This window comes from Nerophis ophidion, linkage group LG03 (assembly GCF_033978795.1).
Source record: "Nerophis ophidion isolate RoL-2023_Sa linkage group LG03, RoL_Noph_v1.0, whole genome shotgun sequence".
Taxonomy (NCBI): domain Eukaryota; kingdom Metazoa; phylum Chordata; class Actinopteri; order Syngnathiformes; family Syngnathidae; genus Nerophis; species Nerophis ophidion.
In genome coordinates, this window is record NC_084613.1 from 22768487 (window position 1) to 22796003 (window position 27517).

General features: G+C 39.8%; 1 protein-coding gene across 2 annotated transcripts in view; it reads right to left on the reverse strand.

Annotated features, from left to right (window-relative positions):
- lingo1a (leucine rich repeat and Ig domain containing 1a) overlaps nt 1–27517 on the reverse strand; it is a 282863-nt gene that overhangs the window by 41686 nt on the left and 213660 nt on the right. The window contains exon 1 of one of the 2 annotated variants that reach the window (XM_061894596.1): nt 13785–14140. The exons of the other annotated variant lie outside the window; for it this stretch is intronic. The gene's annotated coding sequence lies outside the window, so the exon portion shown is untranslated. Of the gene's footprint in view, nt 1–13784; nt 14141–27517 lie in introns of those variants that run through there. 2 annotated transcript variants of the gene reach the window in all.

Here is a 27517-nt window from a genome sequence, read left to right on the forward strand (position 1 = left end):
GCAGACAGACAATTGTTTTTACCAGTTCAGATCGTTGCATGGACACAAAAAGTGTTGCAAAAGCCTATCAGGGTTCCTGCAACACACACCTCTGAATACACAGACACACACTTTTTTTTTTTTTTTTTACACTCAAACAGCATGAAATACAGATTTTATTTTTTTTCTCCAGCACATTACACACACAAGTCAAATCAGCTCTGTTATTTTCCGTTTTTTCTACTGTTTGCCGGTACCTTGGAGACATCATGCCTCATCGGTGTGTTGTCGGAGGGTGTAACAACACGATCAGGGACGGATTCAAGTTGATTTACGTAGAATCTACATCGATTGGCACGGCATGCTAATCGATGCTAACATGCTATTTAGGCTAGCTGTGTGTACATTTTGCATCGTTATGCCTCATTTGTAGCTATATTTGCATCCAACCTTTCCCTCCATCCACATTTAATGCCAAACAAACACATACCAATCGACAGATTTAAGTTGCTCCAGTGTCAAGAGAGGCAAAAGTCCCTCGTTTGGTTTTTACCGGCAATGCTACGACAGAGATGGCACAGAGATGGCAAGAATGTCTGGATATCCTGCGACACTCAAAGCAGATGCATTCCCAACGATAAAGTCAACGAAATCACAAAGGTGAGTTTTGTTGATGTTATTTACTTATGTGCTAATCGGACATATTTGGTCGCGGCATGACTGCCAGCTAATCGATGCTAACATGCTATTTAGGCTAGTTGTATGTACATTTGTAGTTGTATATGCATCCAGCGTTTCCTTCCACCCACATTTAATGCCAAACAAACACTTACCAATCGACGAATTTAAGTTGACCCAGTGTCACAAGATGCGAAACTTCAGATCGTTGATCTGCACATTTTACCGGCGATGCTCAGGCAAACATGGCCGAATAGCGTCAATAGCTATTCGCTCAATAGCTTCAGTTTCTTCTTCGATTTCATTTTCGCTATCTGCCTCCATACTCCAACCATCCGTTTCAATTCATGTGTAATCTGTTGAATCGGTTAAGCCGCTGAAATCCGAGTCGGAACCCGAGCTAATGTCGCTATATCTTGCTGTGCTATCCACCAGTTGTTTGTATTGGCATCGCTATGTGACGTCAGAGTGAAATGGACAGTGGCTTCAGTGGCACGCGTGGATCTGACTACACACACACATATTGAGATACAGACACACAAATTAGTACACGGACCCATGAATCGGATTACAGACGCACAGGTCGAGATACACATTTGCATATAGTTCTGCAGCAGTAATACTTCCATGAATAAATACAAAAATAAAACTTTCAGAATAATTGCATCTAAGTTTTCACAAAACTTTGTGTTTCAATGAGTTCCCGGCGAGAAGACAAAAGTTGTCTTTGAACCTACCAAGAAGAAGGTTTGTAAAACTCCACTGTGACGGATGGGAAGCAACATGAATGTGTTTTGTTTCTTCTTCTATTATAATCCACAGAAATATATTATTTTGACCCATGAACTACTAAACGGAGAGAAAGCAGGATCTATCCAAGTACCAGGCACCTCTTCTTTTAACTGTTTTACGACTTCTTCTTTCCACTGTTTTACAACCTTTTCTTTGAACTGTTTTTAATCAAAGGTGATGGGCGTTTATGACCCCCATCCCTTAGAAACAGCTGTTCCCATATAATCAGGGAAAGTCCAAATAAAAGAGGAGGCGTACAATCTTTGGCCAGAGCATGCTGGGAGACTGTACAAGAGTACAGCCCTGACGTCTCTCCTCAATTTAGCCAAATTTAATTATGTCTCTGTTTAATTATTTGCTTCTTGTCTTGTTTAATAGATGTCATCAGTGTTTGAACCTGACAAAAACTTCCAAAAAACAAGCTCAGTGGCCTTTTGGTTAGCGTGTCCACCCTGTGATCGGTAGGTCATGAGTTCAAACCCAGGCCGAGTCATACCAAACACTATAAAAATGGGACCCATTACCTCCCGACAACAAGGGTTGGAATTGGGGGTTAAATCACCAAAATGATTGCCGAGCTCGGCCACCGCTGCTGCTCACTGCTCCCCTCACCTCCCTGGGGGGTGTAACAAGGGGATGAGTCGAACGCAGAGGGTAATTTTAACACACCTAGAGTGTGTGTGTGTTGCGACCAGTGGTACCTTAATTTTAAATATCTTTCTGTAAATATTTGTTCCCAAATCGTCAGTGTCACGGGGTTCGTTCTCCCGAAATGCAGATGGACGACTCTGGACGAAAGCGTGAGGATATGATTTATTGCTCATAAATCATTCAACTTACAAAATACAGGCAAACAACAAAGACAAGTGTGCCAAACAGACGGGAAGGTAAGGAAAAAAACTTAGCGCACGAGACATAGAAGCTAACACTTAGCATAAACTAGAGACAAGGCAAAACTCACATAACAGGTGCATGTAGTAAACAATGACGCCAGCTAACTGACTGGCAACGGCAAGCTTAAATAATGATTAGTGCTCGGGAAGCAGGTGAGCGGACGAATACTAATCAGAGACAGGTGGAAATAATAGGTAACCATGGTAACTAACATGGGTGCACAAAAACAGGATTTAAGGGAGTCCAAAACTAACAGAAAATAACAAAAAAATGATCCGGACCACGGATCATGACAGTTAGTGGTACTGTGGATTACTGTACAAATTGTTACTTTTATATTTGTTGCTGGCAAAATTTTGGGTTACGAAATTTACCGCGAGTTGACGTAGCGAATGTCAAGAATGAACATCTCACTCGCTAGCGCGTTAGCTTAGGTCAGGTTTTCACAACCTTTGGGGGATGAAGAAATGTTTCACTTTTGTTGAATAAATGTTAAATGGGTTATACTTGTGTAGCGCTTTTCTACCTTCAAGGTACTTAAATCACTTTGACAGTATTTCCACATTCACCCATTCACACACACATTCACACATTGTTGGCGGGATCTGCCATGCAAGGCCCTAACCACCACCCATCAGGAGCAAAGGTGTAGTGTCTTGCTCAAGGACACAACAGACATGACCAGGTTGGTAGAAGCTGGGGATCGAACCAAGAACCATCAGGTTGCTGGCACGGGCACTCTCCCAACCCTGCCACGCCGTCCCCAAAGATATCCATCCATCCATCTTCTACCGCTTGTCCCTTTTTTGGGATTGCGGGGGATCGCTGGAACCTATCTCAGCTGCACTCGGGCGGAAGGCGGGGTACACCTTGGACAAGTCACCACTTCATCGCAGCCCCAAAGACATAAATAATCAAAAACATGGCGTGTGTCGCTAGCTAACTGGGTGGGGCAGGTGGGAAGTAGCCTTGAGAGTCGATAACACCAAATTATATCCAAACAGCCGACATTTATCCATGAAAATATGGAGAAGCTGCTGATTGTGTATTTGAGAACCCTTAGAAGTCCACCTTAACCTGTACATTATCATGACATCACTTCTTAAAACTACTGTAGTTGTTTGTACTACATTCTATTTTAACATTGTTCTTTTTAAAAAGGCACGTTACATGTTCAAAGTCTGCGGTTGATTTGATTTAAATTCATTTCAGTGGAAAACATCAATTTAAGATCTTTTTGGATAACGAGCTCCATCAGAGAATCGATTAAGTGTGCGAGCTGAGGTAATATAATTAAAACTGTATCCTACAAAAAGGACACATTCCAGTATGAAACGTGCATATTTAGTTAAACCAATAACGTATTGTCTCATTAACAGTATTTTGCAGGCGTTCCCCGATAAAAAGTCCAAATCTGCCCGGCAACAGCGTCATTCATCGATTAATTTCCAAAGTGCTTGCGTACAAACGTCCCCTACGGACACGCGTTGACGAATGTTAGCGCGGACAAGCAATAACCTCGTCGACATTTGACCTCCGACCCCTACTTTCCCGATCAATGTTTTGTTTTGTTTTTGTAATGCATCGTCTTGGGAGCACCCGGGTGCTCCTTGGCAGCCGTTCTGAATATAATGTCCATGTTGGAGGACGCTGCGTTCGAATGACTTGAATACATAAATCCAACAGGGACACAGTCAAGGCTCAACATAAATGCTAAAACATTCATGAGCTGCCATTTATTACATAACAATAATTACATTATTGGCGCCCCCTGGAGGTTGTAGTAAAAAAGCTTTTGGAATGCACGCCAGCATAATCATTACACAAATAATTAATGACTTTTGGACACTTATTTGCTCATTCCTGCCCGTGCCTTTGTAAAGACATTTTTGTTTTTGTTTTTTTTGTTATTTTTTACGATCCCGCGACCCTGGTAGAAAAATGGATGGATGGATGGACACACATGTGCTTGTCAGTCTCCCGAAGGCCTGTACCAAATTTGGTACCAATTCGGAGTGGAAAAAATAAAAAAATAAACACCTCAAAGTTACAGTGGGCGTTTTGCAGGGACTGAGCTTGTGTGAGAAATTTCAAGTCGTCCCACCTGCGTCCTTCGACGAGCCAGGAACATTTTAGCGCAGACAAAAAAAGTAGGGGTGCATTTCGTGACACATTTTCACCCTTTCATGCGCCGCCTACACAAACAAACACAGTCATTTGATATTACTGTTTACAATAAATAATTTAACCCACTTTAAAAAAAAAAAAAAAAAGCATTTTCCATTCCAAAGAGGAGCCTCTTTGAGGGAAAAGGAAAAGCAGGTCACAAAGGGATGTGGTTATTTATAACCTCCATCAAGGATATTTGATTGCTTCGGCCTGCCAAACACAGATTTAAACCAAAATGGCACTGGGAGGAAAATAAGCAAACACAAACAGAATAGGAACCCTAAAATTGAGGGCCCTAAGGTCATGCACCTCAAAAAAGACCAGAAAAAAATTTGAGTCATTGATTACTTAAATACTCCGATTGGGGAAAAATATTTCAAGATTGGTGCGCCAGCTAAATGTGTGTGTACAGTTTAGATGTCCACACGCAGCGTGGAGCAAATAAACTACATTCCTCTCATGTAGTATTATCACTGGAGGACGAGAAAACAAGCGATGCACAGCGGGCCACAAGAAGCCGTTGTACGTGCAATGCTAGCCTGGAAAAACTGAAGAATAAGCGCTAACTTCATATTACACAAGTGCGGATGTCCAAACTATGGCTCACGGTCCTGGTAAGGACACCCGTAGCCTTTAATTCAACCCGCGAGACGTCATGAGTTTAACAAGACATCTGGCCTCCAGAAGTAAGCAGCTATTAACAGGAAGTTAACAATTAGATTAGTAATAATGATAAGAGATAGTATAGCACAAGCAACACAGCACGGAGAGGGCGAATCCAGCCATATGTTAGTAGTGTCGATACTAGGGAGTAGGTGCAGTAAGGAAGTGGTTCACATGGACCCCTTCCTGGGTGAAACTTGTGTAAGAGAGGTGTGGGGTTAATCATTTTTTCGATCTGCTGAAAATGATGGAAGGCGCCACTGTACGTCACAAAACACATTTTAAGATTGTCAACACACACACACACACATATATATATATATATATATATGTATATATATCCGCTTCCCTGCTCTTCAAAAATCCCCTGAAGTGTAGGGAAGTCTGCGAAATAGGCTTGCAGGGATGATTTTTTCCTGACCTAACGTATATTCCGCTTTACCCTGGGATTGAGCACTGTATAACGCATGAAGCACAGAAACCTTGACTATATATATATATATATATATATATATATATATATATATATATATATATATATATATATACACACACATATACACGAATCCACCCATCCATTTCCTACCACTTGTCCCTTTTGGGGTCGCGGGGGGTGTACACACACACATATATATATATAGATATATATATATATATATATATATATATATATATATATATATATATATAGATATCTATATGTAGATATCTATATATATATATATATATATATATAGATATATATATAGATAGATATATATATAATTATAAATGCTTTCTATCTATCTTTGTTGGCCCTATGATAAGGTGGCGGCTTGTCAAGGGGTCCAGGGTGTACCCTGCCTTCCGCCCGTGTGCTGGTGGGATAGGTTCCAGCAAGTGGATGGATGAATATATATATATATATATATATATATATATATATATATATATATATATATATATATATACTTACTTCATATGCAGTTGGCTGTCGGCCCTCGACCAAATTTAATAGCCCAAAGTGGGCCCGGGGGAAAAAGTTTGGACGCCCCTGGCATATACAGCACTGCCATCTAACTGCATTGCAGAGACTCAAAACCAGGACAGCACAATCATAATCATCAGCTCATTATTAAATGTTACAATGGTATCGATTCCCAGGTACCGGAATTTGCTACCTTATCGGGTCGAATGTGAACGGTACTCATAACTTATCTTTAACTACGATTTTATGTTTTAAATGTAACTATTAGTTGTTGTTTTATTCGCGCGCCAAAGTGTTGTTAGCTCAAAGGTGTTTGTTGTTCCAAGTTCCACCAAAGAAACATTAAATATTTATAAAAGTGGTATTACAGTATTGCTCAAGGGCAGTAGGCAGTGCAATATTAATGGGTGGATAATATTTACAACTATTTGTGTTGTTTTGTGGTGACTCTCTAGAAGCACAGAGGAATAATAACATGTAGAACTATCTGAATGTCCCCTGCACATGAACCTTTAATAGACATTAATAATTCAAAAATGTCAGCTTTGGATTAGCGTTTACAATAATTATGTTAATCGCATTTTTTTTTCTCTTCCATGGGGAAAACGTACGGTTCCCGAAAAGCCCGCCGATGAAGGTGAAGTAGGGGGCAACGCTCTGTTGGGGAGCGCGTAGCACACGAGAGGAATCCACGGCTATTTACCGAGGAGGGCTTTTGTTAGGGAGCGTGAACTTTCGACTCCACAACCCCCCCGAAAGGATAAAGCACAAAGGAGTTGGAGTTACCAAGAGAAGACTTTAACTCTGATGGCAGCTAGCTGTTGCATTTGCTTTGAAAAATTAAGAAATAGGATAATTGTTGATAAATCTTAAAAACATAGCATGCACCACTTGGCTGCAACCAGCGGAGGTGCTATTGAGTCAGACACCACCAGTTTGGTGTCTAAAGAAGACCAACAGTACGTTGCAGTTATGGGCCCCTTGTAACAGTGAGTATATAAAGTACAAGTTTGGACACACCTTCTCCTCATTCAATCGTTATTTTCATGACTATTTACATTGTCGATTGTCACACTTTTAATCCAGTTTAGTCATGACGCCTAACATTATGTGTTTTTTATTTTATTTTTTTTTTAACATATGTAGCATCATCTTAAAAGATACAAAGAATTGCTATTGTGACATCTAGTGGACAGATTTAGAACGGCGGTTTCTTTCATTCCAAAATTTTGACTCATTTTTATATTTAGCAAACTCATCCCCTGGGCCGGATAAAACCTGGGGGCCATACGTTTGACACCCCTGCCCTAAGGATTAGGAACACCAGCACAGCTGTGGTATCGGCGGTATAGCTCGGTTTGTAGAGCTGCTGTGTCAGCAACTTCAGGGTCTTCGTCACTGCCGTCGTGTCCTTGGGCAAGACACTTGACCCACCTGCTCCCAGTGCCACCCACACCGGTTTAAATGTAACTTAGATATTGGGTTTCACTATGTAAAACGCTTTGAGTCACTTGAGAAAAGCGCTATATAAATATAATTCACTTCACTGTGTGAGCAAAAATGCTAACATTAATCTCACCTCTCGAGACTTGGACTATGGAATAGTTTGTTTTTCCGACACAAAGGAAAGTTTGTACGAGCGAGATGTGAATGTAAGTACATATTTATTTTCAAACACTATAACTAACAGAAGGCAAACAAAAGGGGCGCACAATGGCGGTACAAAACTAGACTGAGAAAACAAACAAAGCACAAAGGCAGAACTAAACAAACCAAAAAAACTTACGTGGCATGGACAGAATGATTTAACAGCATGGCTTGGCATGAAGACAGTTGAGGTTTAAAGTCGCTAGGATGACTTTGTGGCAACTTCCGGTTTAAATAATACCTAAGATGAGTGCAAACAGGTGTGAGACATGAGGACAAGGTGAAAACTAATGAGTTGCTATGGTAATAAGACAAACAAGGTAGTGCAGGAACAAGAACTGAATGTCCAAAAAACAAAACTACACATGACCAAAACAAAACATGATCCCATAGAAGCAGTGACGTGCAGACAGGGGAGGCAGGTGAAAGAAAATAATATATAAAGAAAAAAATAATAATTATATTGTTATATATATCCAGTGATTATACTATAAAGTTATTTTCCATTTAACTTCACCAGTTTTAAATGATTTTTTATTCAAAATCGCTTAATTTTCACATTTGCCGTTCAAATACTGAGAATTACTCGCGGTGAATCACAGCCCATTGAGCCTCCCCATGGATTGCGCAGTGACTCGGCTAACTGCCGGCTGCTGTGCAGTGAGACCGTATTGCTGTATGAATTATATTATAAATTTATATAGTTTAGTTAGCTGAGGTATATAATGTACAGTATATTTTGTCAACAACTGTATGTGTGTAACATATTTCTTGTGCTGGGCAATCATAAAACGGCTGCGAAGACGCACAATGTGAGGCATCTGTTCTCCCGCCTGATGGTGGTAGAGGGCGCTAGTGTTCCCAGAGATCATTCTTGCGAATACTAGGCTAGGCCTGGGGACATCTGAAGCCGGTATGTTTAAAGTTGTTGTTTGCCTGCATATCATAAAAACAACCGTCCAACATTTTACAAATAATTGTAAACTTATAGGTGCCAATTATCAGGGCCGAGTTGCGAGGAAAGAGTGTGTCGATGTTTGTATATTAAGCCGAGTTGGTAAGTGAATTTGTTTGCTAATAGTAGCTACTAGCCGTACCCATGTATTTTCGATGGGCGGTTAGCATCGGGTTTTAATCCCGTTTCCTCCAATGTTTCTGATCCTATTGAATTTATATTTATGTCGACTCTTTATTTTGGGTACTTAAATATGGTGACTGAGTATTGTGGCGTTTTAAGGCCATCTGCATTTTTTTATGCTCCAGTAAAGACAATGAATGAACACTGCCGCTGGAGCGCGGTTACACCTGTCATCGTGACAACACTGTGTACTGTCGTGTTTGTTATTTTCTACTTACATGTGATTATTTAATATTGTTAATGTTAGCAGTATTATCGCTAATAATGATAATAATAAATGTAATTTATTTATACTATACTATTCTAGCCAAAGTACCTGCTACATTAAGTTAAAGTACCAATGATTGTCACACACACACTAGGTGTGGTGAAATTTGTCCTCTGCATTTGACCCATCCCCTTGTTCGCCCCCTGAGAGGTGAGGGGAGCAGTGAGCAGCAGCGGCCGGGAATCATTTTTGGTGATTTAACCCCCAATTCCAACCCTTGATGCTGAGTGCCAAGCAGGGAAGAATGCTGGTTTGAACTTTTAAACATAACCCGTTAACTGCTGCCAATCAAATGGTGAATAAGATACTCTATAGCAGTGGTTCTCAATTGGGGGTACGCGTACCCCTGGGGGTACTTGATGGTATGCCAAGGGGTACGTGAGATTTTTTTCTTGAATATTGTAAAAATAGCAACAATTCAAAAATCCTTTAGAAGTATATTTATTGAATAATTCTTCAACAAAATATGAATGTAAGTTCATAAACTGGAAAAAAAAATACAATAATGCAATATTCAGTGTTGACAGCTAGATTCTTTGTGGACATTTTCCATAAATATTGATGTTAGATATTTATTTTTTTTGTGAAGAAATGTTTAGTATTAAGTTCATGAATCCAGATGGATCTCTATGACAATCCCCAAAGAGGGCACTTTAAGTTGATGATTACTTCTATGTGTAGAAAATCTTTATTTATAATTGAACCACTTGTTTATTTTTCAACAACATTTTAGTTACTTTTATATCTTTTTTCCAAGTAGTTCAAGAAAGACCAAAACAAATGAGCAATATTTTGCACTGTTATACAATTTAACAAATCAGAAACTGATGACATAGTGCTGTATTTTACTTCTTTATCTCTTTTTTTCAACCAATAATTATTTGCTCTGATTAGGGGGTACTTGAACTAAAAGAATATTCACAGGGGGTACATCACTGAAAAAAGGTTGAGAACCACTGCTCTATAGGGTTCATTTATAAATCTGACTGTGATGAAGTCAGTGCCTCACCACCCATGAACCTCACCGCACGTCACTGCATAGACGTGACATCACCATTTAAAAGCATTAGGAAAAACCTTTGCGCACTACACGATCCACAGCTCTAATAAAGTTCAAGTTAAAAGTTAAAGTAGCAATGATTGTCACACACACACTAGGTGTGGCGTAATTATTCTCTGCGTTTGACCCATCACCCTTGATCACCCCCTGGGAGGTGAGCGGAGCAGTGGGGAGCAGAGGGGAGCAGCGGTGCCGCGCCCGGGAATCATTTTTGGTGATTTTACCCCAAATTCCAACCCTTAATGCTGAGTGCCAAGCAGGGAGGTAATGGGTTCCATTTTTATAGTCTTTGGTATAAATCAGCCGGGATTTGAACTCACGACTTACCGATCTCAGGGCGGACACTCTAACCCATGGGTGCCAAACTCTGGCCCGCGTGTAATTTAATTTGGCCCTTGAGGTAATATCAAATTAAGATTAGAGCTGGCCCGCCGGTACTATACAGCGGCGATGCCTCTGTAACACTGCATTCACCGCTGATACTCGTACTTGCCAACCCTCACGATTTTCCCGGAAGACTCCCAAAGTTCAGTGCTCCTCCCGAAAATCTCCCGGGGCAACCATTCTTCCGAATTTTTCCCGATTTCCACCCGGACAACAATATTGGGGTCGTGCCTTGAATGCATTGCCTTAAGCGTCCTCTACAGCCTGTCGTCACGTCCGCTTTTCCGCCATACAAACAACGTGCCAGTCCAGTCACATAATATATGCTGCTCTAACACACACAAGTGAATGCAAGGCATACTTGATCAAGAGCCATAAGGGTCACACTGAGGGTGGCCGTATAAACAACTTTAACACTTTTACAAATATGCGCCACACTGTAAAGCCACACCAAACAAGAATGACAAACACATTTCGGGAGAACATCCACACCGTAGCACAGGGGTAGGGAACCTCTGGCTCTAGAGCCAGATGTGGCTCTTTTGATGACAGCATGTGGCTCTCAGATAAACCTTAGCTGACATTGCTTAACACGATAAGTAATGAATAATTCCGCTGGTAATCACAGTGTTTAAAATAATGTTCAAAATATAAAACATTCTAATGCATTTTAATCCATCCATCCATTTTCTACCGCACCTGTTCAAGAAATAAAAATGTTATTAAAAATAATTAAACTTATTATATTCTAAAAATGTTCGTTTTATTTTAAAATTGCACGCATTTAGTTGTATTCAGTGTTAAAAAATATGATATGGCTCTCACGGAAATACATTTTTAAAATATTTGGCTTTCATGGCTGTCTCAGCCAAAAAGGTTCCCGACCCATTAACACGATAAGTAATGAATAATTCCGTTGGTAATCACGATGTTAAAAATAACGTTCAAAATATGAAACATTCTCATGCATTTTAATCCATCCATCTGTTTTTTACCGCACCTGTTCAAGAAATATCAATGTTGTTAAAAATAATTACTCATTTTACTCTAAAAATGTTGGTTTTACTTAAAAAATGCACGCGTTTAGTTGCATTCAGTGTTAAAAAAATATGATATGGCTCTTCACGGAAATACATTTTAAAATATTTGGCTTTCATGGCTCTCTCAGCCAAAAAGGTTCCCGACCCCTGCCGTAGCACAACATAAACTCAACAGAAAAAATACCCAGAACCCCTTGCAGCACTAACTCTTCCGGGACGCTACAATATACACCCCCGCTACCACCAAACCCCGCTCCCCCAATTTTTATTTACATTTTATTTGAGATGCCATTGATATTTTTTACTCATTATTATAGTTTGAAACGCGATTTTGTATGTGACTATAAAGCTACATAAGCCTTGCTTGTTTAATATTCAATGCAAAACTTGTTTGGGTCCCTATTAAAAGGTTAATTTGCTCAACTTTGGCCCGCGGCTTTGTTCAGTTTTAAATTTTGGCCCACTCTGTATTTGAGTTTATAATAATAATAATAATAATAATAATGGATTAGATTTATATCGCACTTTTCTATTGTTAGATACTCAAAGCGCTCACAGAGAAGTGGGAACCCATCATTCATTCACACCTGGTGGTGGTAAGCTACATCTGTAGCCACAGCTGTCCTGGGGTAGACTGACGGAAGCGTGGCTGCCAGTTTGCGCCTACGGCCCCTCCGACCACCACCAATCATTTATTCATCATTCATTCACCAGTGTGAGCGGCACCGGGGGCAAAGGGTGAAGTGTCCTGCCCAAGGACACAACGGCAGTGACTTTGATGTCAATAGGTGGGAAGCGAACCTGCAACCCCTCAGGTTTCTGACACGGCCGCTCTACCCACTACGCCATGCCGCCCCGTTTGACACCCCTGCTCTAACCACTAGGCCACTGAGTAGGCTAATGTTGGTTTTGCATAATAGGGCCCCTTTCAAGGGAGGGTCCTATCATAAAGTCCAACAATTAGGACTTGTTGTGAAAAAAAAATAGTTAGTAACCATACCCAAGCGATCAAAAAATCGTAAAAACCAATCTGTCACCTTCAGACGCTGATGTCATCACCCTGTCCCCCCTTGAGGACCACCTATAAGGACCCCCACCTCCAGGCCTGGCTCTAGTGTCAACAACACGGCGGCGTACGGCGGGGGAGCTAATAAACACCTCGTCCGTGCAGGAGGTGCCAACTTTACACCCGGGACCGCCACGTCTCCAGGAGAGACCTGCGCTAAGACCCGACACGGCGTTTCCAGTCGGACGCCAGCATGTCGCGCGGTTTATCGACCAACAGGTGCTAATTAGTCGCTGGCAGCGGGATGAGGGTTGTACAGGTCCCCCCCCCTAAAAAAAACAAAAAAAACCCACCAGGTCAGGCAGGTAGATCCTATGGACGACCCGTTTTGGTGCTGATGCTTCATTTATTTATTGTTTTATTTTTATTTTTTTAAACAACTTGATGCCACGCCCTGTCCGTACCAATCCACCAAAACCCCACGGATTACGAGCCGCCTCTACTCTTTCCTTCATCTCCTCCATCCTAGCCTCCTTCCCTCGCCCCCAGGCTATTTATAACCCGACGGCACTTTATGAATGTCCGCAGGCGCAGCATTACACAGCCTGGCGATACTTTCTGCCGCACAAAAACAACAACAAGGCTCCTGACCGAGGAAAGTCATGCCCCCCCCCCCCCTCTCTTTCTCCCTTCCAGTTTGGACTCAGGTGTGTTTTGGGGACATTTGCCCAGGGGGGCGGGGTCATATTAATAGACTCATAACAAGCCTGTTTTGCATATATTCGCATAACGATGCGTGCGCACCTGCAAGAATGGTCATTCGTGATGGAAGGAGACCAAAAACAACAAAAAAAGACGCATCTTTTTACCTCAAGGGCGCGCCTAAGCAGGCGCAAGTGCCAAATGCGGGACTTTATTGCGGCGGACTCTCTTTTTGTTTTAAATATATATATATATATATATATATATATATATATATATATATATATATATATATATATATATATATATATATATATATATATATATATATATGAATAGGTTCCCCCGAGCATGCATAAGTGAAATGAAATCATGGCTATGCGAAAAGACAACTGACCTGCGCTGCTCTTCACCGCGTCCACTGCCGAGCATCCTCTCGCATTTTCCGCGGGCGCGCGCGACAGCAACTCCAAGCAGCCCACAAACACGCGCACGCACGCATGCACCGACCTCAAGTCCTGGATAAGCATGCGTGGAAGAAAAACAAAAACGGTAGAAAAGAAGAAGTAAAAAAAAAAAAAAAGGAGTTGTTGGTGGTGGTGGAAAATACCACGAAAATGTGATTGCCAGCATCCGTTTTTTTTGCGCACCTGCGAGCTCCCAGAACGCTCCCTGTCCCGCAATGAGGAGGAATGCAAATGGAAGGGAAGGAAGGAAGGGAGGGAGGGAGCGAGGAAAGGAGGGAGGATCCGCTCCCACGCACACTACCTCTCACAGACACGCGCTAATGAAGAGTGCATGCATTTCTTTTTTTTTTTCCTGCACAACCCCCCCCCCAAAAAAAAAATATATATATATTTTAAATGTGTGTGTGCATCTTTTCCACGTTTCAGTGGAGAGAGAGAGAGAGAGAGAGAGAGAGAGAGAGAGAGAGAGAGAGAGCATGTATTGTGTGTCAGCCAGCTGAGCAAATAGAGCAGTAAAATCTGATCTAAGTGTGAGTGAAAGAAGAGGAGGTTGCAGTTTCAGCATTGAGGGCAGGGTGGCGCTGTGGGCTTCACTATTGTATATATATATGTATGTGTGTGTGTGTGTGTGGTGCACAACAGAAGCTGATGGACTGCTGCTGCAGGTTACCCATATAAGGACACTTTGGTAACATTATAGCAATTTGAACACACACACACACGCACATGCACACACACACACTACTAATAACTGACATTGAATAGAAAGCAAAGTGAGCATAACTTTCCATAAGAGGTGAATATATATATATATATATATATATATATATATATATATATATATATATATATATATATATATATATATATAAATATATATATATATATATATATATATATATATATATATATATATATATATATATATATATAAATAAATATATATATATATATATACTTCCAAATATACAGTGTACATGTATACATATTTGCCAAAAACAACAACAAGGCTTCTAGCCAAGGAAATCATGCGCTCTCCCCCTCTCTCTCCCTTCCAGTTTGGACCCAGGTGTACTGCTCTACCAATCGGAATAGCTCGATTGGTAGAGCTGCCGTCCCAGCAACTTGAGGGTTCCAGGTTCGATTCCCGCTTTTGCCATCCTAGTTACTGCCGTTGTGTCCTTGAGCAAGACACTTTACCCACCTGCTCCCAGTGCCACCCACACTGGTATAAATGTAACTTAGATATTGGGTTTCACTATGTAAAGCGCTTTGAGTCACTAGACAAAAGCGCTATATAAATATAATTCACTTCACATGTTTATCTATGTATTAGTGTTGTCCCGATACCAATATTTTGGTACTGGTACCAAAATGTATGCTTGCATCTACGTATCAAAAGTTGTACGTTTTTGTATTTGTATTATACGACAATAAGTCTAATATTACAGTTGTATTGCAGTTTATATACATGTACCATCTGTGTATAAAAAAGTTGTATATTTTTTTGTAGTTGTGTTGTACGACAATAAATTTAATATCAAACTCGTATATACATGTACCATCTACAGTATGTATTAAGTTTTACTTTTTTGTAGTTATATCAAACACCATTAAAGGCCTACTGAAATGAGATTTTCTTATTTAAACGGGGATAGCAGGTCCATTCCATGTGTCATACTTGATCTTTTCGTGATATTGCCAGATTTTTGCTGAAAGGATTTAGTAGAGAACATCAACGATAAAGTTCGCAACTTTTGGTGCTGACAAAAAAGCCTTGCCTTTACCGGAAGTCGCAGACGAGGATGTCACCCGTTTGATGGCTCCTCACATATTCACATTGTTTTTAATGGGAGCCTCCAACAAAAAGTGCTATTTGGACCGAGAAAACGACAATTTCCCCATTAATTTGAGCGAGGATGAAAGATTTGTGTTTGAGGATATTGATAGCGACGCACTAGAAAAAAAAAAAAGAAAAAAAAAATGCGATTGCATTGGGATGGATTCCGATGTTTTTAGACATTTACTAGGATAATTCTGGGAAATCCCTTATCTTTCTATTGTGTTGCTAGTGTTTTAGTGAGTTAAATAGTACCTGATAGTCGGAAGGGTGTGTCCACGGGTGTCTTGACGCGCAGTGTCTTAGGGGAGTCGACGGCAGCTATGGACGGCACAAGTTCATATTTTCTCCGGTAAGAACTGACTTTTTAACCACAATTTTCTCACCGAAACCTGCTGGTTGACATTCCGTCTTGATTCATGTTCGCTTGACCGCGCTCTGATCCATAGTAAAGTTTCACCTCCAGGAATTTTAAACAAGGATTCACCGTGTGTTTGTGTGGCTAAAAGATTCCCAACTCCATCTTTCTACTGTGACCTCTACAATATTAATTGAACAAATTGCAAAATATTCAGCAACACAGATCTCTAAAATACTGTGTAATTATGCCGTTGAAGCAGACGACTTTTAGCTGTGTGTGTGTGCAGCGCTCATACTTCCTAAAAACCTGTGTCGTCTTGCGTACACGTCATCATTACACGACTTTATATATATATACATATATATATATATGGAGCGGTATAGCTTGGTTGGTAAGGTGGCCGTGCTCCCAGTGCCACCCACACTAGTTTAAATGTCACTTAGATATTGGCTTTCACAATGTGAAGTGCTTTGAGTCAGGCACATGCACTAACCCCTCCTCCACCGTGCTGCCCTCTATACATTAGGTATTTACATACATACATATATATATATATATATATATATATATATATATATATATATATATATATATATATATATATATATATATATATATATATATGTGTCTTGATTGGATTATCCAGAGAATAGTGCTCGATACCGTGGTAGAGCGCAATATGTAGGTGTGGGAAAAATCACAAGACTACTTCATCTCTACAGAACTGTTTCATGAGGGGTTCCCTCAATCATCAGGAGATTTTAATGGAAGCATTCACATACAATGGTTTATAAAGGGCACAGAGTGGGTGGGTACAGGCAGGCGTAGGGGCGTGGTGATTGGCTCATGTGTTACCAAGGATGTGTTTCCGTCTGTGGCGGCATGTTGAAATGATTTCTCTGCGCTTGTTGAGGGATGATAGATCTGGATGATATATAATAAACAGTTTCTCTTTTAAGCATAGGTTGCATCTTTTATTACCACGGTTGTAAGGTGTGCTGGATGCAAGAATTTGCCATGTTATTGAATATTCAACATTATTGTCTTTGAGGTTCCAAATGTGTTTGCTGAGTTCTGTAGAATTCCGCAAAGTCTAGTTTCTAAAGGAAACCAGATTTTGCGGAATATATATATATATATACATATATATATATATATATATATATAGGATATCATAGGACTCCAGAGGCAGTGGACGGGTACCGACGGGCCAAGCGGTGTGCAGCTTTAGCGGTCGCGGAGGAAAAAACTCGGACATGGGAAGAGTTCGGGGAAGCCATGGAAAACGACTTCCGGACGGCTTCGAAGCGATTCTGGACCACCATACGCCGCCTCAGGAAGGGGAAGCAGTGCACTATCAACACCGTGTATGGTGCGGATGGTGTTCTGCTGACTTCGACTGCGGATGTTGTGGATCAGTGGAGGGAATACTTCGAAGACCTCCTCAATCCCACCAACACGTCTTCCTTTGAGGAAGCGGTGCCTGGGGAATCTGTGGTGGACTCTCCTATTTCTGGGGCTGAGGTCGCTGAGGTAGTTAAAAAGCTCCTCGGCGGCAAGGCCCCGGGGGTGGATGAGATCCGCCCGGAGTTCCTTAAGGCTCTGGATGCTGTGGGGCTGTCTTGGTTGATAGGACACTGCAGCATCGCGTGGACATCGGGGGCAGTACCTCTGGATTGGCAGACCGGGGTGGTGGTCCCTCTCTTTAAGAAGGGGGACCGGAGGGTGTGTTCCAACTATCGTGGGATCACACTCCTCAGCCTTCCCGGTAAGGTTTATTCAGGTGTACTGGAGAGGAGGCTTCGCCGGATAGTCGAACCTCGGATTCAGGAGGAACAGTGTGGTTTTCGTCCTGGTCGTGGAACTGTGGACCAGCTCTATACTCTCGGCAGGGTTTTCGAGGGTGCATGGGAGTTTGGCCAACCAGTCTACATGTGCTTTGTGGACTTGGAGAAGGCATTCGACCGTGTCCCACGGGAAGTCCTGTGGGGAGTGCTCAGAGAGTATGGGGTATCGGACTGTCTTATTGTGGCAATCCGCTCCCTGTATGATCAGTGTCAGAGTTTGGTCCGCATTGCTGGCAGTAAGTCGGACACGTTTCCAGTGAGGGTTGGACTCCGCCAAGGCTGTCCTTTGTCACCGATTCTGTTCATAACTTTTATGGACAGAATTTCTAGGCGCAGCCAAGGCGTTGAGGGGTTCCGGTTTGGTGGCCACGGGATTAGGTCTCTGCTTTTTGCAGATGATGTGGTCCTGATGGCTTCATCTGGCCAGGATCTTCAGCTCTCACTGGATCGGTTCGCAGCCGAGTGTGAAGCGACCGGAATGAGAATCAGCACTTCCAAGTCCGAGTCCATGGTTCTCGCCCGGAAAAGGGTGGAGTGCCATCTCTGGGTGGGGGAGGAGACCCTGCCCCAAGTGGAGGAGTTCAAGTACCTAGGAGTCTTGTTCACGAGTGGGGGAAGAGTGGATCGTGAGATCGACAGGCGGATCGGTGCGGCGTCTTCAGTAATGCGGACGTTGTATCGATCTGTTGTGGTGAAGAAGGAGCTGAGCCGGAAGGCAAAGCTCTCAATTTTCCGGTCGATCTACGTTCCCATCCTCACCTATGGTCATGAGCTTTGGGTCATGACTGAAAGGATAAGATCACGGGTACAAGCGGCCGAAATGAGTTTCCTCCGCCGGGTGGCGGGGCTCTCCCTTAGAGATAGGGTGAGAAGCTCTGCCATCCGGGAGGAACTCAACGTAAAGCCGCTGCTCCTCCAAATCGAGAGGAGCCAGATGAGGTGGTTCGGGCATCTGGTCAGGATACCACCCGAACGCCTCCCTAGGGAGGTGTTTAGGGCACGTCCAGCTGGTAGGAGGCCACGGGGAAGACCCAGGACACGTTGGGAAGACTATGTCTCCCGGCTGGCCTGGGAACGCCTCGGGATCCCCCGGGAAGAGCTAGACGAAGTGGCTGGAGATAGGGAAGTCTGGGCTTCCCTGCTTAGGCTGCTGCACCCGCAACCCGAACACGGATAAGCGGAAGATGATGGATGGATGGATGGATGGATGGATATATATATATATATATATATAAATATATATATATATATATATATATATATATATATATATATATATATATACACATATATACATATACATATATGTAAATATATATATATACATATACATATAAATATATATATATATACACACATACATATATATGTATGTGTATGTGTATATATATATATATATATATATGTATGTGTAGATATATGTATATATAAATATATATATATATATATAAATATATATATATATATATATATATATAAATATATATATATATATATATATATATATATATATATATTTATATATACATATATCTACACATACATATATATATATATATATATGTATACACATACACATACATATATATGTATGTGTGTATATATATATATATTTATATGTATATGTATATATATATATATTTACATATATGTATATGTATATATGTGTATATATATATATATATATATATATATATATATATATATATATAAATATAAATATATATATATATATATAAATATATATATATATATATATATATATATATATATATATATATTTATATATACATATATCTACACATACATATATATATATATATATATATACACATACACACATATATATATATATATATCTATATATATATATATATACACATACACACATATATATATATAAATATATATATATATATATATATATATATATATCTATATATATCTATATATATAGATTTATATATATATATATATATATATATATATATATATATATATATATATATATATATATATATATATATATATATATATATATATATACACATACACACATATATATATATATATACACACATATATATATAAATATATATATATATATATATATCTATATATATATCTATATATATAGATTTATATATATATATATATATATATATATATATATATATATATATATATATATATATACATATATATATATATATATATATATATATATATATATATATATATATATATATATATATATATATACTTCTGAGCTGTTGGCCACAATACCCAGCAATATGTTTTGAGGAGAAAAGGTGAGGCCTTTAATCCCAGGAACACCATCCCTACCGTCAAGCATGCTGGTGGTAGTATTATGCTCTGGGACTGTTTTGCTGACAATGTAACTGGTGCTTTAAATCAGACAATGAAAAAGGAGGATTACCTCCAAATTCTTCAGGACAAGCCAAAATCATCAGCCCGGAGGTTGGGTCTTGGGCGCAGTTGGGTGTTCCAACAGGACATTGACCCCCCAAACACATGTCAAAAGTGGTAAAAGAATGATTAAATCAGGCTACAATTAAGATTTTAGAATGGCCTTCCCAAAGTCCTGACATGTGGACAATGCTGAAGAATCAAGTCCATGTCAGAAAAACCAACACATACAGCTGAACTGCGCCAATTTTGTCAAGAGGAGTGGTCAAATATTCAACCAGAAGCCTGTGGATGGCTACCAAAAGCGCCTTTTTGCAGTGAAACTTGCCAGGGGACATGTAACCAAATATTAGCATTGCTGTATGTATACTTTTGACCCAGCAGATTTGGACACATTTTCAGTAGACCCATAATAAATACATAAAAGAACCAAACGTTATGAATGTTTACAGATCAAACATTGATAGCTGAGTATTTTTGCTTTAAAAAAAAAGCTATTATCTTTATCAACCAAGAAGACTATCACACACCAACCCATCCACTCTTCAACCACAACTGCCTGCTGGTGGCGCTGAATGGAGCTCTGGGCGCAGTGGCCGCTGTCCTCTGGGAGCAGCCTGTTTTAAGCCTTGCGATGGCGATGAACCGGGGATCGATCCCTGTATCGATCTCAGTCCCTAAGGTGTCAAGATGTGACCGACACGTGAAAAGGACTTTTTGAAGTGCCAATTCTACCAGAACTTAGTTTTCTCTGTCCAGTCCTGGAGCACACACCTTGTGGGTTATGTGTGTGGGTTGCTGGGCACTGGGCGTTTTGGGGAGGGGTCAGGTTGAGTTTGTCCAAAGGAGGCGAGGGTCCCTTCAAGTTTCGTCCTGAGGGTTTGCCTCACGGCTCAACGTGTAAAAAGTGGTCCATACTGAACTCAAGAAGTGAACAGAAAGTGTATACTGTGGACGGTGGGGTCAGCAACTTGAGGATTTCAGGTTCGATTTCCGCTTCCGCCATCCTAGTCACTGCTGTTGTGTCCCCGAGCAAAACACTTTACCAACTGGTTCAAATGTAGCTTACATAATGGGTTTCACTATGTAGCACGCTTTGCGTCTTTAGCGAAATAATAATTCCCTGTTTGCATTGTTCTGATGTTTGTTGTGATGTGGAAAAGGCGGGAAATTGATTAAGCTTGGCTTCTTCCTAGTCCTCTTCATACATGTTATGATATTAAACGGTTAACCTTGGTTACGATGTATCCTAGGTAAGGGGATTAATATCGCCCCATTCCTGGGTGGATCTAGTGTGAGAGGAAGCGGGGCAGATTAATCATTTTGCAATGTGGTCTGCTGAAAATTATGGAAAGCGCCAGTCTACATACCAGCTGACGATGTGGTAAAAAGTTGGAGTTGCCACTAAACATATTTAGATGTATAGATAGTGTTTGCTTCAAATTTGTCATGTTTCATGTGTCAGGTAAAGCGCAAGGAAAGGAGCCATATAATCCCTTTCCTACTGTAACCTGGTATGTATGTTTGGAATACGACTGAACTGAATGTCTAAAAAAACATATTCTACAGGTGAAACTGAAACAATAAGAATATTTTGCAAATTTTTGTTCCCCCCCCCACCCCCCGCTATTAGATTTACAAGGTGAAACTAATAAATGACAAATGAGGCTCATAACAGTCCATTTAAGATATTGCACACCTTCTTTTAATATAATGTTGATTGATTGATTGATTGATATATTTTTCTTTCAAATATGCAAAAAAAAAAAAAAACAAAAAAACAAGAGCAAGCATGTGCTATAGCCTTGACAGCCATTATAACAAAATGAAAACAATGGAGAATAAAAAAACAAAAAAAACAAAAATCAACATTGGACTTTTTTTTTTTCTTTTTTTTTTTTCTTACATATTTGAAAAGGAGTGAGAAGAAGTATACACTTATTTAATCCCACCCTTTTTCGATGATTATGATTTACAGTTTATAAAAACTGAATTAAAAATATCAGAATTTTTTTTTTTTTTTAACTGAGTTATGATATCAAATTTATAACAAAAAAGGCTTCTCTCACGTTCATGTAATGTGTTTATATCACGTATCAGTTTCACATTTGAAATTTAATGGCTGACAAGAATAAACTTTTGCAGGATATTCACCTATATATGTTGCGCTGGCCATCTGTCTATTAATCATCTATACCTGAACGCATCTGTTTACATTGCCATCTATCATATAATCCACTTTCAAAGTTTGAGTAGTTTTACTTTATTTCTAGTTTCATGATACAGTGACACTAAATTGTGTCAGACTATCTACTGCTGTGGTTCTGTCTTTTTTTTTTTTTTTAACCAGGCACCACTTTGGAAAACACTTGGTTTTCATGCACCGTAATGAAATTTGGTCACTTTCCAACCAAAATTCTACAACACAAATACAACGTTGAAACAACATACTTTTTGACAACGCTTAATCAATGTTGGGTTCTGATGTTATTATGACCATTGATATTTGTTCATTTCCCAACAAATGTCTTCAACAAAAAATACAAAGTTGAAACAACATGCTTTTTGATATCCTTTATTCAATGTCAGGTAGTGACGTTGATTTGACCATTGAAATTTGGTCATTTCGCAACCAATATTCTACAATACAAATAAAATGTTGAAACAACATGCTTTTTGACAACGTTTAATCAATATTGGGTTCTGATGTTTCTATGACCATTTATACTTGGTAATTTCCCAACCAAAATTCTACAACAGAAATGCAATGTTGAAACAACATGCTTTTTGACAACGTTCATTCAATGCCAGGCTGTGACATTGATTTGGCCATTGAAATTTGGTCATTTCACAACCAAAGTTCTACAATACAGATGCAACATTAAAACAACATGCTTTTTGACAACGTTTAATCAATGTTGGCTTGTAATGTTTCTATGACCGTTGATATTTGGTCATTTCCCAACCAAAATTGTACAACACAAATGCAATGTTGAAACAATATGCTTTTTGACGACTTTTAATCAATGTTGGGTTCTGATGTTTCTATGACCATTTATACTTGGTAATTTCCCAACCAAAATTCTACAACACTAATGCAATGTTGAAAAAACATGCTTTTTGACAACGTTCATTCAATGCCAGGTCGTGACGTTGATTTGGCCATTGAAATTTGGTCATTTGACAACAACCACAATTCTACAATACAAATACAACATTGAAAAAACATGCTTTTTGACAACGTTTAATCAATGTTGGGTTCTGATGTTTCTATTACCATTGATATTTGGTAATTTCCCAACCAAAATTGTACAACACAAATACAATGTTGAAACAATATTCTTTTTGACGACTTTTAATCAATGTTGGGTTCTGATGTTGTTGTGACCATTGATATTTGGTCATTTCCCAACCAAAATTGTACAACACAAATGCAATGTTTAAACATGTATTTTGATGACATTTATTCAATGTCAGTTTGTGACGTTTATTTGACCATTGATATTTGGTCATTTCCCAACCAAAATTCTACAACACAAATACAATGTTGAAACAACATGCTTTTTGACAACGTTTAATCAATGTTGGGTTCTGATGTTTCCATGACCATTTATATTGGGTCATTTCCCAAACAATATTCTACAACACAAATACAACGTTGAAACAACATGCATTTTGACAACATTTATTCAATATCAACTTGTGACGTTGATTTGACCAATGATAATTGGTTATTTCCAAACCAATATTCTACAACACAAATACAACGTTGAAACAACATGCTTTTTGACGACGTCTATTCAATGTCAGGTTGTGACGTTGATTTGACCATTGAAATTTGGTAATTTCCCAACCAGCAACGTGGATCCAACGGACATCAACGCTGTCTCAATTTACAAACACACCTATCTTGCAACGTTGTTTCAAAGTCAGTTTTAAAGGACCTGTGCGTTCGATCAGCGTTGTATCAATGTCTTGTGCCTGCCGGAGTGTGATGACAATTATGTATAGCCAAATTATTTTGGTTCATTTCGTCACAAAACGACAACAATTGCATGCACGTCCTTGGCAGCAGTCACGGCGTCTGTATTTTTCGGTTGGCCATACTCTCTTTAGTATCACTGATCTTACTCAAATTTTTTACATACCTTATCTACCAGTCAAGGGATGAGCTGTTTTATTAAATTTTAGTCTATTTTGTTTAAATATTTTGTATGACAGTTCATGTATCCCTAAAACTGTCATGATCCGTGGCCCGGATCATATTTTGTTGTTTTCTGCTGGTTTTTGGACTCCCTTAGTTTCTGTTTTGGTTTGTTTTGGTTTCTATGGGGATTCATTTGGTTGATCTGCCTCTGGTTACTGGTCGGCACGCTCACCTGCAGTCGACCATCAATCAGAGAGCTATTTATTCACCTTTCTTGTCACACTCGGCCTGGCTTCTATGTTTGCTTCATGCAACAGTTACGTTGTAGTTCTTGTTTTGAATTTGTGAGGTAACCTTGGCTTACTTCGTTTTCCTTCTGCTTGTTTTGTGTTTTTGGTATGTGTTAATTTTTCAAGAATAAACCATGCTCCTACCTGCCAGTCCTGTCAAGAGTGACCCGTTTGCATCCCGGGGGAAGAAACCGCGCAGCAAGCTGCAACCCCGCCGTAACAAATACACCATATTAAGCCATCTCAATATCCGTTCAGTTAACCAACAATCAATATAAAGGAAAGCAGTTTTTACTTTGAATATTTGGTATGTCTCTCTTTCTCTCTCATTTTCTCTTACACAAAGGTTGATCAGTTTTACTTCTAGTTTTACTTCTATCTATCTTGAGTCATTAGTCAATCCATCAATCTTATTGACCAATCCGTGCAGTAAATCAACTCATCAGTCAATCGACTCTACCCACTTTCCCCAGTTTTATGATATATTTGGTATATGAATTCATCAACCAGTCAATAAATGCGTTCTGCTGTCATCCATCCAGCTATAAATCTATGAATGCATCCGCCAGGCGATGACCACTCTTCCACTTCCTGCCTGCTCGCTTTGAAGCCATACGGCTTTCTGGTATCGACGACTGCTTTGCGGCGTGAGTGCGATGCATGCGAGCTTGGATGGCGGACGGTAAATTGGAGCCACTCCTGGGCTGTCGGCTATCGCTGCCAAGCCTCCGCACCGCGCTGGAATCATTAGCGCGGCGGCGCGGGGTCACGCCAGTGCCAGTCTAGCACAAACACAATACATTAGTCCTCATTAGCTGCAGATAATAAATGTGTCAGCGGTCAAAATCGCCTCCTTTTGGAAGAAAATAATGCAAGAGACGATGAGAGGAAAGGATAATAACGTGTTTGGTGTTTTAAAATGTACATATTCATATTTTGTTTCGAGACTGGTTTTACCATTGAGGAAAAAAAAAAGGGCATACATAGATACATTTTTTTTACATATATTTAAATTTTTTATACACAAACAACAGTCTACATTAATAAGTACAGTATTGTATTCACATATTGAAATAGAGTTGTTTTACTTTATTGTATTTATACTATACAGCAGTAAATGTACCTTTACTTTTTTAATTTCCCTATACAGCAATACACTTAATTTTACTATTGTAGGACAGTTTATTAATTAGTATACTTAAATATCTCACTATATATGTCACTATTATATATAGTTATATAGTTAAATAGGGCTTCACAGTGGCAGAGGGGTTAGTGCGTCTGCCTCACAATACGAAGGTCCTGCAGTCCTGGGTTCAAATCCAGGCTCGGGATCTTTCTGTGTGGAGTTTGCATGTTCTCCCCGTGAATGCGTGGGTTCCCGCCGGGTACTCCGGCTTCCTCCCACTTCCAAAGAAATGCACCTGGGGATAGGTTGATTGGCAACAGTAAAAAAAATTGGCCCTAGTGTGTGAATGTGAGTGTGAATGTTGTCTGTCTATCTGTGTTGGCCCTGCGATGAGGTGGCAACTTGTCCAGGGTGTACCCCGCCTTCCGCCCGATTGTAGCTGAGATAGGCGCCAGCGCCCCCCGCGACCCCGAAAGGGAATGAGTCGTAGAAAATGGATGGATGGATAGTTAAATATAAGCTGATGTAGTAATAAATGAAGACTACAGAGATAACAATATTTACATATACCGTATTTCCTTGAATTGCCCCAGGGCATATAGTATGCGCCTGTCTTGAATCAAACTCGCTTCCCAAAATAATTAGCGCATACTTAGTATTACCGCCTGGTCAAACTCGTGACGTCACCATGTCATCATTTTCAAAATGGAGAAGGCTGATTTCAATACCGATAATTTGAAATCATATAAAGGGAAGAAGATTAAAAGCTATTCAGTAGAATTTAAGGTCCAAGCTTACATCACACTCAAATTTTTACTGCATACCATTGGTAAGTGCCGGAGTGAGAAGAGGTTTTAAAATAATTAGCGCATGCTTACTTTTACCGCTTGGCTTTGGTAAGCGCAGGAGTGAGAAGAAGTTTTTAAATTAATTAGCGCCCCGGTGGCAATTCAAGGAAATACGGTATTTTACTTTACTTGACATGATACATTAATAGGTACAATATCGTATAAATCTATTCAAAGTGGAGTAGTGCTACTTTATTGTAGTTTTATTTGACATCAGTGAACTGAGCTTTACTTTCCTTTTTTGAATTTCTTATACAACAGCACACTTAATTTTACAGTAGTATACTTAAATATCTTAGGGAGTTTTACTTTATTGTAGTTTTATTTGACACCAGTTAAGTTTATTTTATATTTTACGGCACGAAATCTGCGTTCAAAAGACTCTGGCTTATTACTGATTCCTAAAGCCCCCCAAAAAAGTCTGCTGGCTATAGAGCGTTTTCCGTTCAGGCTCCAGTACTCTGGAATGTCCTCCGGTAACAGTTCGAGATGCCACCTCAGTAGAAGCATTTAAGTCTCACCTTACAACTCATTTGTATACTCTAGCCTTTAAATAGACCTCCTTTTTAGACCAGTTGATCTGCCGCTTCTTTTCTTTTTCTCCTCTGTCCCCCCTCCTCTCTTATGGAGGGGGTCCGGTCCGATGACCATGGATCAAGTACTGGCTGTCCCAGGATGGACCGCTCGCCTGTGTATCGGTTGGGGACATCTCTACGATGCTGATCCGCCTCCGCTTGGGATGGTTTACTGTGGACGGGACTCTCGCTGCTG